The following is a 17,450-nucleotide window of genomic DNA, read 5'->3' as shown; positions in this document are numbered from 1 at the left end:
CTTTAGTCAGGGAGTGAGAAGGGAGAAATCATATTTTAAACTCTAAATATTATGTCTGTTAATTCGAGAATCTTAATTTGCTTCCTTCCCAAATGCTCTCAGCTCTTAATCGCTTACAGCATCTCTTTTCATTTTCATTATCAGTTAACCCTCATTGCAAAACCTTTAAATTAAGATGCTACTTTATAGCCTTGCTTTGTTGTACAACTGTTTTAAAGCTATCAGAGGGGTAGCCGTGTTAGTCTGGATCTGTAAAAGCAACAAAGAATCCTGTGGCACCTTATAGACTAACAGACGTTTTGCAGCATGAGCTTTCGTGGGTGAATACCCACTTCTTCAGATGCAAGTGTTTGTTTTAAAGCTGACTCGCATCAATCAGAAGTAGAATTGAAAGCTCTGTATTTTGTAAGAAAACACGTAAAATTCCAAACCTCTATAGGGGACAGCATTCAACAAAAACCTAGGCGGTTAGCCAAAATTTGGTTTCCCGGTGGTTGTTTTGGTTAGGAGGAGAAATTGATGTTGGAATCAGGTATTTCTTTGATGCAATCCTTTTATTTTCAAAAAATGTACAAAATCCTTTTTTCATGGAACACAGCAGGAATCATAGAACGGGAAGCTGTTTCTTTGCTCACAGTCCCAAACCTCTTTCAGCCAGCACTCAGCCCCAAAATCTCTGTTTCTTTCTCAGGACCTTCCTCCCAGAGTTTGTTCTAGCTTTGTGCTGCTTACAACAGAGTCTTGGTCCTTGACTGGGCTCCTACAGTAATACAAATAATAAATAATAATTCTCTCTGAGCAGGTCTACTGTTTATCCTTTTTTCCCACAGACACACACACCCCTCTACCAAAAAATACACAGTGAATCTTCTCCCTCCACATGTGCCTTGCACGTACCTTTGTTTTGAGTGGTGATACATACCTGTATTTTGGGTGGAGGCTGCTATTGTTTCAGCTATCTGTCTCCATAAAGGAGTTTAATTGTTTCTTACATGTGTCAATAATGAAGGACCGCAGCTATGTCCACCAGTTATTCCCAGAGAAGTGCTGCTTTCTTATGAGAACTTTTTTCCCCCAGCATACCATTTTGGGTCTGTCCTTTTAGCTTTAGCAGAGTCAAACAACTGTAGCCATAAAATAGGTGCTGCTTGCTGCAGCTCCCTGTCTTCCAGACGGTATGTATGCTTAACTTCTACTGTGTTTGCCTTTTTTATTGCTAAGTCAAAGGCCTATTTTAATCGGTACGAATCACAATGTTTTAGCACTCTGCTTGTTGCTGTTCTCCTTCCTCTTTTGTAACATTACTGGGCGTGTACAGAAGGTGTCATTACAGAGGAGATTGTACGTTCTGTTTATCTGAGTGTACAAGCAGTTAGTTCGTGAAGAAATACTTAGTATCTGTTATGGTGCAGCTCCCATTAGAAGCCGAATGGGACCCCCAGTCAACTCTGTTCTGCCTGATTCTCTCTGCCAATAATTTCCAGAGGTATATACTGCTAACATGCAGGTGAAGAACTGGGACAAATGTTTAAAGAAGAGGCAGCATATGCCTGAGGATTATTCTTTTGGACAATGTGGGCCAGTGATTCAGTGCAACAGCATCCTCTTTGGCCAAACGGAGCATTGCACTTCAGTTAGTGAGTTCCTGGTGCCCCAGGGGCCAGAAAACCCTCCCCTCTATTCTTAAGTCTCTCAAGGGGTTGGTAGGAGAACACAGGCCCACCCACTCCACAGGGTTCGAGCTCAGAGTCCTTAAGATAGGTGTGGGGAGTCAAGGCTTAACAACTACAGTCATGTCCTGAGCTTCTTCCTATCTCTCCTGGTTTCTGTAGGCCTTTCAGCCTGTTGGTCCAGTCATCCCTTCTCAGGTGCTGTGTTTGGGTGCTTTTTCAGCATTTTTCTGGTAGGATTTCCTTCTCCAGCCTTATGCCTCCTCTGCCAGCTACCTCCCCCCCCCCACCTTCCCAGAGCTTTTATTTTCCCAACTTTTGTGAGGCTGCCAATTGGCATTGGTTAGCAGTACCCGCATTAACATCTTGGTTTCTTGACCAGCATGGGATATTGTGACGGGGTGGACTAGGTCTGGAGGTCCCCTGCTGGAGGCCTCATGGCCCTGCCTTAACATGCCCCAGAAAAGATCAATAGAGAGGTCCTCCAGGCTGCCCAGAAAAGCTGCGTGGGACATAGCTAATAAGAGGGGCTGCAGAAGCAGCCAATCAAGGCCTAGCAGGCTCCTATAAAGGGACCTGCAGGGCCAGAGCAAGTTCAGTCTGCTTGCAGGGACTTGGGGAGCAAGAGGTGCTCCTGGCTAGCTGCAGGACCTGAAAGGCTGGACAGAGCAGCTGCTAGCAGGGCTGGCTGCAGGAGCTGCAAGGGGCTAAGCAGGTAGTTACTGGGAGTGACTCAGTGGGGGGATGTGGTCAGCAAACTGAGTCCAAGAGGGGTGGCTCAGCAGGAAGGCTGGGGGTCACTGAGGACTCAAGTAGAGACAAGGAGTCCCCAGGGAAGAAGCCCTTGGGACGTGTTCAACCCCAGAATAGGAGCCTTGCAATTTAGCTGGACCAAGCAAGGGTACAGTGATGTGCCCTGTTGGACTGGTTAAAGGCTGAGCCTAGGGAAGGCTGCAGAAAAAGACACACCAACTGAGGGTACCGTTGCAGGCCCTGTTGGGACTGTTCACAGTCTGAGCCCAGGAAGGGCTGCAGGACATTTTGGATTGTGTAACCCGGAAGGGGGTTGTTTGTTTCACACATGGACAGAGTGTGACTCAGCCGGAGGGCTGAGTCACGGAAGACCCGCCTGACAAGCACTGCAGATTGTGCTAAAATTTTACCCTACACCGTTTATTCTGTACTTCATAGGCCCTGAATCACCATTGCCTTACTCTAGTTTTATGCTGATGTAACTCCGTTGAGGCAATGGTGAATCAATTGCATTCTATCTATGCGAGAATTATTTTCTAGTTTCAAAGCCATTGTTGTTTTTTCTAGTAGTCGTTTTGCTCATTATACATGGTCAGATCATATGCATTTTTATCATATTGTCTGCATTCACTGAGAAAGGGCACTATATCCCTATCTTAATTAAGGATATTCTTCATGTCAAAAGGTTGGAGAACTCATTTTAATAAACCTAATGATTCTTCAAACTGAGGAAGATGGGATGCCCTCAAAATGGTAGAGGTCACTTGATTTTCCTGACTGTTAATGTTTTTTTTAATTGCATTCTAGTTAAAGATTCAGTACTGATATATCTATCTTCTTTAGATAAGATTCTTAAACGGACCAGATCTCAAGGATTTATATGAAATTAAATTGGAACTAGGAGAAACTAATACCAAAGATGTTGCTATTAGGATTGAAACTTGCTCCCAAATCCTTTGTGATCTCAGCAACTAAAATTGGGGAAAAAGTTTTAGGAAAATACTTAAACTAGACGCTCATATATAGAGCCAGTTAGATAAACCTGTAAATACTTAATGCCGTTCATTTACCGCCTTCTGATAAATCTCACAGCCCAAATGGCTCATCTATAGACTTCTATAAAAAGATAAGTAGCAGATCCTTTTATTAAAGCTGGTTTGGATTCCAAGTTTGTTCCCTGCAACCAGGCCCATGGGTAAAGTGGGTGGAGGCTTGTGAAGATGGAAGTAATCTGTAACCTTTGTGTAAAGTCCTTAGTCCAGTGCTACTGTGCTCTGCACTTTTCGCAGGGCTCATGATTCAGCTGTATGGGTTACAATAACACCTTTGTATTATACAAAGAGACGAGATTAGGATGGAGACGACTGTAGTTACATGTTCCTATACTTCACCTTAATTCTAATATAAAAATATCACCTAAGATTCCTGTTTGTTTTTTTTCTTAAATCCTCTGATAACATTAGTTGAGTTCTAAATTTCCTCCACTTATGTCAAACAATTAACCTGTGAGTGTGCTCATTAGCTGAAGAAAAATCTTTTGAGGACGTGGAGCCCTGGACCCCGCAGGGGCCCCGCAAGCATTGGCCCGGCGGCAGTCCGGGTCTTCGGCGGCATTTCGGCGGCGGGGGGCTCTTCAGTGCTGCGGAAGACACGACGCGACTGAAGGGCCCCCCACCGCCGAAAGGTCACCAAAGACCCGGACTGCCGCTGGTTGAGTACAAGTGCCGCAGCTCCCCCGCTTTGCCCCTGGCCCCCTGAATCCTCTGGGTGGCCCTGGTCTGGCCCAGTGGACTGAGGACAGGCTTGTGAGCCAGGAGAGCTGGATGCTATTGCTGGCTCTGCCACTGACCTGTTGTGTGACCTTAGGCAAGTCTCTCTTTCTTTTCCTACCCTTTGTCTATCGATTTAGATTGTAAATTGATCTGATTGGGGCTCTCTCACCATATGTTTGCAGAGTGCCTCATGTCATGGGAGTGCAATCTTGGTTGGGACCTCTCAATGACTGTAGGATTAATAATTAAATTTTTTCTGCCCCTTTTTTTTTTTACCTTCAGTATAGTCCCTCCAACCCACTCTATCACTGACTACCTACTTTCCCTACCATTTTATTCTGTTCAGTTCTTCTACTGCTCCTATCACTGTGGTATTGGAGGCTGTTCTGGTGGTGAATTCATCAGTATGAATACCATCTGTCACACGTGTTTCTTTCCTTCTCTCTTCTTCCTCTCCCTAAGGAAAAAGCATGTAAATTTTTTACATTTTTATTCTTACACATACATTCATATTTATGTTTATTAGAGAAGACAAGGTCCAACAGGAATTATTTTGGGGAAGTTCTATGGCTTATGTTATGCAGTAGGTCAGACTAGATGTTCACAATGATCTCTTATGACTCTGCAATCTATGAATAAACAGGTGTGTCTTGCACTTACCTTCCCATGCATTTATAATCCACTGGTGAGTGTGTTAGAGGTCCTCCACTGTGTTGAGATCTGCAGAGGAAATGAGTTGCTACAGCCCCCCAACTACAGAGGCTGTCTCTTTAGCTCAAACTGTAGCACCTCATGCTTTCAGATCTGCAGGTCCCTGGGCAAATAATTGATTTTTTTTTTTATGTGGCCAGGGACTTGAACTCAGATGCCTCTATAGCCTTATTCAAAGGAAGGATCTACTACCTCCCAGATAAGTACCTTAATTAGCAGCAGGATGGTTACAAATTAATTATTTAAAAATCAGATTGTTTTTAATTAAATTAAATACAGGTATTTTTAAAAATAAACCTATTTAATATTAAATTTGAAATTGATGATTTATTTATTTATTGATGATTTATGTTCCGTTCACCCAGGGCTCCGTACGCCGGCCTGGGGTTCCGTTCACCCAGACCTGCAGGAGGCTGAGCAGAGCTGGCGCTCGGACCCCGGCTGGCAGCGGGCTGAGGTCCCAGCTGCCGGTGCGGCTCAGCCTGCTGCCGGTCTGTGGTTCCATTCACCCAGGCTTCCAGGAGGCTAAGTGGATCTGGCGGCCAGGACCCCGGCTGGCTGAGCGGTGGCCAGGACCTGTAGCCTGCCATCAAAAATCAGCTCGCGTGCCACCTTTGGCACCCATGCCGTAGGTTGAGGACTCCTGTTCTAGTGTGTACTGTACTTTATGGTAATTTTCACTATATGCGATTTTCCTCTTACATGCTGACCTCAGAACTTAATCCCCGCATAAGATGTGACTCCACTGTATTCATTTTAGAAAATTTATAATAAGCAATGCTCTGGGGGGGGGCGCGCAATGTGGAAGTTTCACCTACAGTGCAAAATATCCTTGCTCTGGCCCTGGATATTGTGTCAGCTGATCCCCACAGTCTCCAACCTACCTGGGCAGTACAGCAGACGTGGACCTGCCCACTAACTCCTCTCCACTCCCTAGCCCACCCACCACTTGCCCCACCCCTTAAGGCTTAGCCCTCTTACTTTTAAAAATGATTGTTTCCCCCTCTCCCCCCACTCAGGCTTTTCTGGCAGCCCTGTTGCCAGGTATCCAGTTTTAGACTGGAAACTCCAGCAGAAAAGGGGACCTGAGTGTTCGGTTAGCAGTGCTGACTGGAAACTAAATGTCCGGTTATAGGAGTAACCACATTAGCCTCCGCTCCTCCCACTCCCAACATGCACCCCTGAGGGCTGGAAGAGAACCTGTCCTGCTGCTGCGGGAGGAGGGGCAGCTCAGTGCAGAGAGAGACAAAGAGAATGGGCTAGAACCAGGTAGGTACCCGCTCTATGTGGGCCAGGGTGGGGGGGATACTGTTTACCCCCTCCCCAGCCCTGCTGTGCTTGCAGTTTACCCCTGACCCCTCCCTTGCTCCAGAGACCAACCCTAACTCCTGCCCCACTATGCTTTTACCCCCGGCCCCTTTTACAATCATTCCCCAGGGGGGCCCACAAATATGTTTGGTGCCAGGCCCACAAAAAGTTAATCCAGCCCTGCCCAGCTGTAGTTCCTAGTGCATTGGGCCAAGAAGGCAGCCATCATATACCCTTTCAATACAGCTCCTTAACAATTCACTTGTGACTTTGCCGCAAGCCCTGAGCAAGGGGCAACATGTAGGTACACTGCTGCAGGAGCAGACCAGGAAATGGACCATGTAATTCTGAGTCTCAAAATCCGGTTCCTGGTTTCCTTGCTTTTGGGGTGGTGATGGTGCAGATGTATTTGCCCGATCCCTGTCCACATACATAAGAATCCTGTGGAGTCTGCTCTTCTGCCCCATGCTGCTATACAAGTGTAAGGCAATTCACAATTGGGCCCTTCATGCGACCCTCTAAAGGCAGGGCTGCCCAGAGGATTCAGTGGGCCTGGGGCAGGGCCGGGTCTTTGGTGGCAATTCAGCAGCGGGTCCCTCTCGGAGGGAAGGACTCACCGCCGAATTGCTGCTGAAGAATGAAGGGTGGCGGTAGAGAAGCCTAAGTGCCACCGATCGTGGCTTTTTTTTTTCCCCCGCCGCTTGTGGTGCTTGTACTCACCAGGCGGTGCTCCGAGGCTTCGGCAGCACTTCAGCGACAGGTCCTTCACTCGCTCCGAGTCTTCCGCTGCACTGGAGGACCTGCCGCCGAAGACCCAGAGCGGCTTGCGGGGCCCCTGCGGGGCTCGGGGCCTGGGGCAAATTGCCCCACTTGCCCGCCCCCTTTGGGTGGCCCTGTCTAAAAGCCACTTTGACAGTTAACACTAAGCAAAGAAAATTGCCCCTGGAAGGGGAAATTCCCTGCTGTGTTTTAGCAAAGATGTGTTTGAATGTTTCTTTTCCTGCAAAAGTAAATAAAACCAGCCCAGATACTCAAACACCAGCCTGCCAGATGTCCCTTTGGACTAGCTTTGGAGACTTGTCAGATTTTCAATCAAACTATGCTGAATTACTTTAGCAATTCATGCCGATGGTCTGATAAACAATAACAGATTGTCACGCCGTTTGTATGATATGCATGTTTCTAGACCTACTGGCTGCAAACACTGATCTGGGAAAATGACACCCAAAAATATTTGAAAGTGGTCAGCTGTGAGGTTGCAGTGAATGTGGAAGTTATCACGAGAAGATAATGACTTTATTAATGTCCTAGTTCATACAGGGCCTAAGCCCAACTCTGTTCCCAATGGCAAGACTCCATCTTCAATGGGCATTGGATTGGGCCCATAAATAGTTTCTTGGTGGTAATAAAGAACTGAAGTGTCAATGGGATAAAGTAATAAAAAAGCATAGGGGGTGGGGAATCCTGGTTTTATAACATAGGTTTCCATAATTACCATTCACTATCCCATTTCCTAGCACCCAGGTCAGCGAGATATTTAAGCACAAGCCTAACTTTAAGTATATGAGTCATTGGGATTACTCTTGTGTTTAAACTTAGTTAGGCACGCACTTAAGTTCCTGGCTGGACAGGGGCTCCAATAACTTTAACCACTAGCATTTCATTGTTACCTACAGTGATCTGACTTTTTCTAGTGACACAACACAGCATGATACAGTAGATGAACACTCTTGGTAATATATTGAATCTATTTCCCCATGTTAAGTATCCTCACACCTTCTTGTCAACTGTTTGAAACGAGCCATCTTGATTATCACTACAAAAGTTCTTTTTTCCCTGCTCATAATAGCTCATCTTAATTAATTAGCCTCTTAGAGTTGGTATGGCAACTTCCACCTTTTCAGTGGCATAAATCCACAATATAGGAATTACTCAGCTTTCCATCCATAACAGTCATCACCTAAACCATGCATCTATTGCATCTAGCATAGAACCCAGAAGGAAGAGAGGAGAGTATTGGGAAGGGTTCAGAAAAGAGCTACAGTAGAAGGAGGTTTGGAAAACATGCCTTATAATGAAAGTCTAAAGAAGCTCAATCTATATAGCTTAGAAAGAGATGGTGACACGATCATGGTCTATAAGTACCTGCATGGGGAGAAGATTCCTAATAGAAGCTGTGTAGCTTCTAGCAGAAAGAAGCATCACCAGTTGCAATGGCTGGAAGCTGAAGATAGGCAGCACATTTTTTTTTTTACAGTGAAGGTAATTAACCATTGTCTCAATTTACCTAAGGATATAGCATCACTTGGAGTCCTTAAAAGGATATTGCATATCTTTCTAAAATTTATGCTGCAGCTCAACAAGAAGTTATGGGCTCAAGGCTGGAAATGTTATGGCAAATTGCTTCCCAGTAGGGGGCACTATGCCGTGATTTTTGAACAGGAACTTAGAGAACTCTACTTTCAAGAAGTGCATGATGAGAGAGCTTATGTGGCAGCAAAGCCTGAAGATAACATTACCGTGGTTCTCTTTGTAAGACTGAACCCTGAACAGGAACCACATGGTGCAGTTCTCTAGCCTGTGTTATGCAGGACATCAGACTTCATGATCATAATATTTTAACATCCATATATTTCTGCCACTTGTGATAAAGGAGTATCCCTTAGTTTTAATAGGGTCTGCTGTTTCAGGGGCCCAAGTCAAACTGGCATTTGACATGTCTCAACCAAAAGACATGCTCACTTCCCATAGCATTGTCTGTCTGACAGTTCACAGTCTGATAGTTCAGTTAACCTAAATTAAGTACACCTCACAGTTCCCTTGGTGGTGGTTAGTATCATGGCCACTTTATATTTTATTATTATTAGCAATGCTGTAGAGCCTGGAGGCCTCAGACTAGATTGGGACCCCACTGTACTAAGTGCTGTACTAACATAGTAAGAAACTAGCCTTTTACAGGTAGATAAACTGAGGGATTGAAGAAAGTCAGTGACTTTCCAAGGTACAATGGTAAGTCAGAGGCATAACTGGGAAGAAAACCCAGTAAACCTATGCTTTACACATCTTCACTAGTTTCCTGATTTAGATCCCAGTCCACTTAAGTACGTGCATAATAGGACTTAAAGATGTGCTTAACGTTAAGCACATGCTTAAGTGGTTTCCTCAGTCAGGGTCTTATTAAATAAAAAGAGAGGGCCTGATTGTCCTTTCATTTACTCAGGTGTAACTCTCCAGTAACTCCACTGAAGTCAGAGCTGTTGCACTGGCATAAAACTGATATGAGGGAGTGGAGAATCAGACCTAGTGTTTCCAACTGCTGACTTAGATAGAGCTTGCCCATTAAAGATGAGAAAATGACTACATTTGTATGCTGAAGTTAGCCCAAGAACTTCTGAACAAACTCTGGTTGTGTATTTGTTACCTGACCTGCAGTCTGGCACATTATTAATTCACTTCACTACCGGAATCTATTAAAAATATTTCCTACTTTGAAATGGAGAGAAGGCAATTTGAATTTATCTCTAGATCAGATGCACAGATCATGGGGAAAGTGATGAATAAATCATGAGAGTTTTCCAGATTACATTTTATGCTGGCCCAGCTACTGTATTTGTAATGTGTGATTATAGTAATCACACTTCAGTTAGTATTGCTTATAATCCATATTGCTTATAATCAAAAAAAAAAAAACAAGCCATAAAAGTCCCTAGACTAATATAATCCTTTTTTTCCTCTGAGATAAAGCTGTTAAAGCAATGACTGAACCAGTTAATGTATGAGCCTCTTGTGGTAGGATGATCAGTAAAACAAACTACAAAGTTGGATTTCTTGTTCTGAGGTAAAACATGCCACATGTATTGCATATTCCATAAATAAGCTGATCTGATGAGTTTTAACTAATTTGGTTTTAGACAATTAGTTTGTCTATTGTTTTAGCTCAGGGCTCTTTTCCATTCAAACAAAATCAAATACTTATTTGGAAGAAATACAGCAGCTCATTTTCTCCGAGAATTACAGGGTCCCCTTTGACAGTGGCCATTAAAAAGATTTTAATGAAATCCCCAAGATTTATTTGAAGCTGGACTAGGAACTTTTTTGATACTCAATTTGCCCATTAGTATTAATTTTTTAACACAGATGGAGGTTTTATGGGTACTCACAGAAGGAAGTAGAAAGGGAGATTACTGGAATTTCAAGATGCAAATCAGGGCGCACAGAAGGCTGGAGTTCTTGCAGAGGCAAGAATGAGATTAGAGCAAGAAACACTGGCAACATTAAAGTGCAAAAATTAAAAAACCAAGTGGTGCAATAAGGAGCTGTGGGAGGCATTTGCGATCAATTTACCTGCTACCTATGTATAAATTAAATTCAGTATCCCCTCAGAAAGATATTAGAGTGGCACCCAACTACTATGCTATAGTTAAAGGTCTGTTAGTTGTTCCTTTACAAGCTCTCTTTTTGAGCATGTACCATATGACGGTTAAAATGACCTTCATGTCGATAGTAGCACTGCCCAGTCTAAAACACGCTGTGACCATTGTTTTCAAACAAAACTGAGGGCCTGATCCAGCTCTCACTATAGTCATCAGTGATAGTTTTGCCATTGACTCCAATGGGAGCAGGATCCAGACTTGGGTTTGGCTGCTCTTCCATTACAATCAGTTCTTGAACATGCGGGTGGGTAGAGGAGCATCTGCAACCTTTGTTTACAAAGGGTCATTCAAACACACATTGCTGGTATTTGGTCCACATATTAGACAAAAGCCTATTCATTGTTAAAGAAGTAGCATGAAATGGCCAAGCATTGTCTTCAAATCAGCTGCTGTGTGGCGTGTGTCACTTGAATAGCTCAGTTTACATAATGCATGCACACAGAGGATACTTTTGCAGGTAGACAAACACCAGTCCTGTTCTATGGGGACAATCTCCCTAGACATCCACAAAGCGTAGAACCATTGAAGTCAATGGAAATCTGTGCATGGGCTTTTGGGTAAAATTCACTCCCTATCTAGCAAGAACGCTTCTATGGCCTCCAGTCTATGGCCTCTGTTAAATCTCAGAGCCTCATAAGCTTTCATTTTTTTCATCCTGTTATAATGTATAATGTTATCCCCATTTTTCAGATGGGGAACTGAGGCACAGAGAGACTAAGTGATTTGCCCAAGGTCACAAAAGGAATGGAACACTTTTCTCTAATGAATCCCAGGTTAACCCCCTAACCACTGGACAGTCCTCCTTTCTCTGCACAGAAGGGGGCCCAATACAAGGCTGTGTGGTACTAAAGTGTTGCATAGGCCTTGCTCTGTCCTGCTTGGGAGTCATTTTCACTGTTATGGATGATTTGTAAAGACACATAAATAAAGCACTGAAATCCTCTCCCGAATTTTACATTTATGATGTGCATCAAGAAAGGGGTAAATATTATAAGGGGAAGATGTGTTAGCTAGGAGCAAGAAAATTTGCAAAGGCAGGATAAGTGCAAGAGGATGAATAAGAAGATTTCTATCACAGCTGTCTGGATATGAGTATATATGTTTTTGCTTCAACGTGTATTCATTTTTTAATTATATCCTCCTTTCTGAAGACCAGACCTGAGCCAAGTATTGAGTTTTTTTGGTTCGGTGACTTAACTAAAAAAAATAATAATAATAATAATAAAGAAAAATTCAATTCATTTTGAACCAAAATGGAATGTTTTCTCTTTCATGACAAAAGAAAAAACTGAACAAAAATTGTTCAGGTCAAATATTTCAAGTCTCAATTTGAAATGACAATGAAATGTTAGTTTGAAATAAAATTTTCAAAACAAATGGTTTCAACATTTCCCAAATTTTTGTTTTCAGATTTCTTTCGGGTTTTGTTCAGCTGAAACTATTTGACGTGAATTTAAGAATGGTTTTGGTGGCTCCCCCAAAGCATTTTTCAGCAAATTCTCTGTTCACCAATTTTTCCCCCCAGCTCTACTGATGACTCTTCTCCATTGAGTGAAAGATACTCCAGTCCAATAAACAGTGCACTCCATCCAAATGGTGAGATTATGTTGCAGCTAAAATAAGGGTGGAGGGCCTTACATTTCCTTTGGACACCAGGGGATATTTGTCACAGCCATGTTTAAATTAAGTTACCAGGTCAGAGCCAGAATTACCAATTGATGAGCACAATAAACAATTTGAGCTGAAGGCTTGTTATCAGTTGTAGACTCCATGGCACTCTGCATTAGGCTAATCCCTCAGCTAGTGTAAACTAGCATTGCCTCTTTGAATTCAGTAGAACTTTGTGAAACATTTAACTCAACACAAGCTTGACAGATTATTTTCTTAGTAGTAGATTTAGAGGAGTGCCTAGGAACTCCTGTACAGTGCCTCCTGGACAGACACATAGGAAAGTTTGTCTACACTGCAAAAAAAAATCCCAGTGGCAGTGAGTCTCAGAGCTCGGGTCAGCTGATTCAGGCTCACATTAGGGGCTAAAAAGACATTCCTACTTGGGCTTTATACCCGACTGAGACCCTCCCTGCTCATGGAGTTTCAGAGCCTGAGCTTCCACCTGAGTGGGAATATCTGCACTGCTATTTTTAGCCCCACAATATGAGCCCTGTGAGTCCAAGTCAGATGACCTGGGCTCTGAGATTTGCTGCCAACATATGGTTTTTTTTTCAGTGCAGACATATTCTCTGCTCCAGAGAGCTCACAATTTGCAGCTGAGGGACGATGCAACAGGTGGACAAAACAGACAGATTGGGTGGGGATAGATGGGAGGATGAAGTAACAAGTTTAGTAAAAACAATCTCCACTCACTACTGCCTACCTGGTATTATTGCCAGGTTAATGTGCTTTTTAGAGTGGATTTTTGAATAATGGGAGGAAAACTTTAGCTGCTTCCCCCCCCCCCACACACACACACACAATTCCTCCTTGAATTTCAAACTTTTGAGCAACTCTATAAGACAGACCTCTGACACTTCCCCACAGATGTAAGCCTATGGAGTTGTGCTAGGTCTAATCGTCTCTTTCCATCTCCAGCTTTTCACCAACACTAACACACCATCCAACTGACACATGGAAGGCCACTGATCTGTTACAGCCACCACTGTAGAACTCTGCTAGAGCATGGATCTGGCCTGGAAAATGCAGGTATGCGGTGTTCTTTTTAAGCAATGGCATAGTTTTGAAAAATATACTTTTAGAATGATGGTTTTATACTCCTGTTGGCATCTGTGTGAAACTATGATTATGATAACACAAAAAAAATACTTTGCAAAATAGCAGCCACCTCTAACGAAATCATACCACTTACCAGATCTGGCAGCCTATGACATGGTAGGGATCACAGCCCACCTGTGAGGAGAAGAAGAAGAATGGTTAATGTACTGGATATGGACTCAGGAGACTGCCTGCCTGCATTCTCCACTACCTGGGGCACCTTCCAGCAGCAGGCTGGCATGACCACTGCACCCACCTCAGTTTCCCCTTTCTTCCAGAGTCCCCAGTAACTCCATACAAGCTGTTCAGGGGTTAATTTGTTACAAAAGGCCTCATGACCATAATTCAGATTTCCCCAGCGCAATGCGTACACTACATTCAGTCTTTCAAGTCTCAACACTCTGAATCTCTGAATCTCTCCCCATGCTCCAGCTTTCAGGTACAACCCAAGCAACTGTTTCCTTTCCAGGTATGGTTCCAGCTCTTGCCCAGAGACACCACCAAGTTCCCCCCTCCATCATCCCCCCACATCATTCCCCAGCCTTCAGCTCTCTGGCTCTCCAACTTCTGTTCAGAGAACCAGCAGGCATCTCCTTTTGCTGCTCCCAGCCTTCAAGCCCCTCTGTCCATGGTGCCCTCATCTGGGGAAGTCTTTAGGTGACCCACCGACTGCCTGGCTGCCTTCTGCTTCCACCGGACTGATCTGGCTTCACTGCTCAACCAGGGAGCTCTCACCGCTCCCTCCGTTAGGGGCATCCCCTCCCTGATGCTCTCAGCCCAGCTCTGCTCTTCCTCTGACCTCTCTCAGCTCCCTCCCTTTGGTCTGGGTTCTGCACTTTCCCCTCTCTGGGTTCTGAACTCTCTCTTGCCTTTGGGATGTCTCTGATTTATAAGTCCCAGGGTCAGGCTCTGCCCTCTTCATTTCACTGCAGTGCACCTGGACTGGAACAGGAGAGCTGGGCCTGATTTCATTTAGGGGCCCAGCTGCCTTGTTACAGCGGCCCTGATCTCTGCTGCGGCCTCTAGGTGCTCCCATACTACACACAAGTAATAATAAGAAGAAGCTGGAGCCTGCCATCATGACTTCAGACGATCTATGGTTTAAAAAAAATGAGTGAAAATTTAACATCACTTTTGAGCTTGTGGTCTTGTGTAGTTTTGGAATAGGCAATGCAACCTTGCCATTACATCTTTCAAAAAACCTGTACACGCCATCTTGAAAGGTATTATGCAGGTCTGGCATGGTTCACTGGATGAAGTTGAGGTGTGTGTGTGTGTGTGTGTGTGTGTGTGTGTGTGTGTGTGTGTGTGTGTGTGTGTGTGTGTCCCTCTTGCTTTTTGAAAACATTTGGTGGCTGATTTGCCAAGAGCCTGGCTCTTGTTATGCTTTTGTGTATCCTCTCCTGAACAACTTCAATGAATATTGCAGTGAAAAATAGAGATTTGTGTTCAAAGGGCTGTATGTGGCAGTGTTTTTAATCAAATCAGTTGATCTAGATTGTTTTTGAGAGTGTTCTGTGTTGGGATTCATAATGTAGGTGAGATCTGAGAACCTACTGTGAAGTGACAACCTCTGTTGTTTGAGGTATAACTCTGCAGTGCTTTCTTTCCTGAGTGTCCTTTAATTAATATTGTCTTTAAAAGAAAATTACTTTTCAGGATTTAATTAACATGGAGTAGTGATGTTTTCAGGTTTAAGCTGAACATGTTTCATCAGCAAATACTTTTATCACTTTCTGTTCTTTGTTTTGGCTTGACAGTAAGAATGCTTGTGTTTTTTTTCTTTTGCACAAATGCAAAGTCTAGGAGCTGAAGTTTCTGTTGCTCACTCTGAATACTTGTCATCTGAGGAAAGTGCATCAGATGTTGGGATCTGATCTGTTTATTTACTCTTTATAAAGCTTGTTTTCCTTTATGTGGTAAAGGCAGCCCTTTTAATGGAGTCTCTTCCCATTCTAAAATTCATTTCCTTCTTTGCTTGCTAAAAAATCCTTTTGGCCGGGCATTTCTCATGCCTGTTAGCCCAAAGACAACAACTTTTTTGGTTGGTGAAAGTTTGAAATAGATCAAATCAGTTTCCTTGAGTTCAAAGAAGCTAAATATGCACATTTCAATTGTTGTTCGTTCACAGTTGACAGTGTCAATCAATTTTCATTAGTTTCCTTTAATTTTTCACGTATCTGTTTTTAACCTTTCTTCAGATTACTCTTTTTCATAGAATAAAGGAAACTGAAGATTCTGAAGGACTCATGAAGTCAAAGGGGTAAATCATCTCTACAGAGGTGCAGCACAAAGTTTAGGCATCACTTAAATAGGGCAGAGTTTTTGTTCTGGCCCTCTGCACAGAGGTGATTTTTCATCCCTAGTACATTCCAGGCAGTGCAGGATTGTTCTCTACAATATTTTTTTGCTCCATTAGCAGTTACTATTCGGGTATATAAACACGACAGTTATTCACTCCTAAGAGCTGTAGCATGACAACTTTATGTAACCCTTCTGCCAGGTGGAGTCGGCAGCAACCAGGGCCGGTTCAATATCTAGGGGTTCCTTTTCAACCATACAACACAGAACTGGCTCAAGCCCCCACCCTGTAACCTGGGAAAATTACACACCACTCCATGTGCCTCTAAGAGAGAACACTTCCCTTCTTGCAAGCACAGATTTTGAGTGTAGGAAATAAATGTTTACTGAAAGGAGGGAAGTCACCCATCATTAATTAGGGAAAATGCCATAAGCAGGATTCATAAACATAAAACCATGAGCAGGACATCCACCCCAGATTGCGTGGGGCTAGGGTGACCAGGTGTTCCAATTTTATAGGGACAGTCCCGATTTTTGGGTCTCTTATACAGTAACTCCTTGCTTAATGTAGTTATGTTCCTGAAAAATGTGACTTTAAGCAAAACAATGTTAAATGAATCCAATTTCCCCATAAGAATTAATGTAAATGAGGGGGTTAGGTTCCAGGGAAATTTTTTTCACCAGAAAAACTAATATATACACACACATATATACACAGAGAATAAGCTATAAACAAATAATTGAATACAGTACACAGCAATGATGATTGTGAAGCTTGGTTGAGGTGGTGAAGTCAGAGGGTGGAAGAGGGTGGGATATTTCCCAGTGAATGCCCTAATGCTAAATGATGAACTAGAACTTGGCTGAGCCCTCAAGGGTTAACACATTGTTAATGTAGCCTCACACTCTACAAGGCAGCACGAATGGAGGGAGTCCTTGTCTCCGTGGATCCTGCATTTCCTGATGGAAATCACTAGCCTCAGAGGCTCACTGTGACCCTCCCCTTAACCCTTCTCTTTCTAGAAACAAGGGTCACCGTCTACTGAGCCATTTTCATCATAAGCCGGCGAGGGAGGTGAGGAGAAGCTATCCTCCCTTGCACAGTCTCAGTTGTCTCCCAGTCTTAGTGATTAATCAGGAGGCAAAGCGGGGAGCCCAGGCCCACCCTCTACTCCAGCCCAGGGACCTAACAGTATCAGCTATGGTAGCTGACCTTTTAGGAACAGGACACATACAATTCCCTGGGCTACTTCCCCACAGCAGCCCCCACTTCCTCAAGCTCCCCTTCACCCTTACCTCAGGGCCTCCTTCCTTGTACCTAGTATGGTGTATACAGCTCAGTCTCTCCAACAGCACAACTTCTCACAGCTCTTGACTGCACATCCACCTGACTAACTGGGAGGTTTTTTAACTAGTTTCAGCCAGCCCCTGATTGGCTTCAGGTGTCCCAATCAACCTAGCAATCTCCACTGCCTTCTGGAAAGATCTTAATTGGCCCCAGGTGTCTTAATTGACCTGGAGCAGCTGCCATTTACTTATCCTGGTACCAGGGATTTGTTTAACCTGGGGCTGATATATCTATCTCCCATTACTTTTCTATAGCCATCTGGCCTTGCCCCATCACACCTTGTAAACTGGAATCATGTGTCACACAAATTATCTTGTCTTTAATTATGGAATCCTTAATATCTCCAAAATTACATGCCAGAGTTAGGTGAATTTTTTTTTGAGTG

The 17,450-nt window shown here is 43.7% G+C and overlaps 1 long non-coding RNA gene across 1 annotated transcript; it reads right to left on the bottom strand.

The window, feature by feature from the left end:
- Positions 1-541: 541 nt before the first annotated feature.
- On the bottom strand, positions 542-17,105 carry LOC120387404. The gene is made up of 4 exons (XR_005590151.1): positions 17,014-17,105; positions 13,511-13,551; positions 4,525-4,652; positions 542-760 (listed from the first exon to the last, which is right to left on the bottom strand). It is a non-coding gene; the product is annotated as an uncharacterized LOC120387404 (long non-coding RNA).
- Positions 17,106-17,450: the final 345 nt, after the last annotated feature.

Source organism: Mauremys reevesii, linkage group 1, assembly GCF_016161935.1.
Source record: "Mauremys reevesii isolate NIE-2019 linkage group 1, ASM1616193v1, whole genome shotgun sequence".
NCBI lineage: Eukaryota > Metazoa > Chordata > Testudines > Geoemydidae > Mauremys > Mauremys reevesii.
This window is presented reverse-complemented; position numbering and strand designations above follow the sequence as displayed.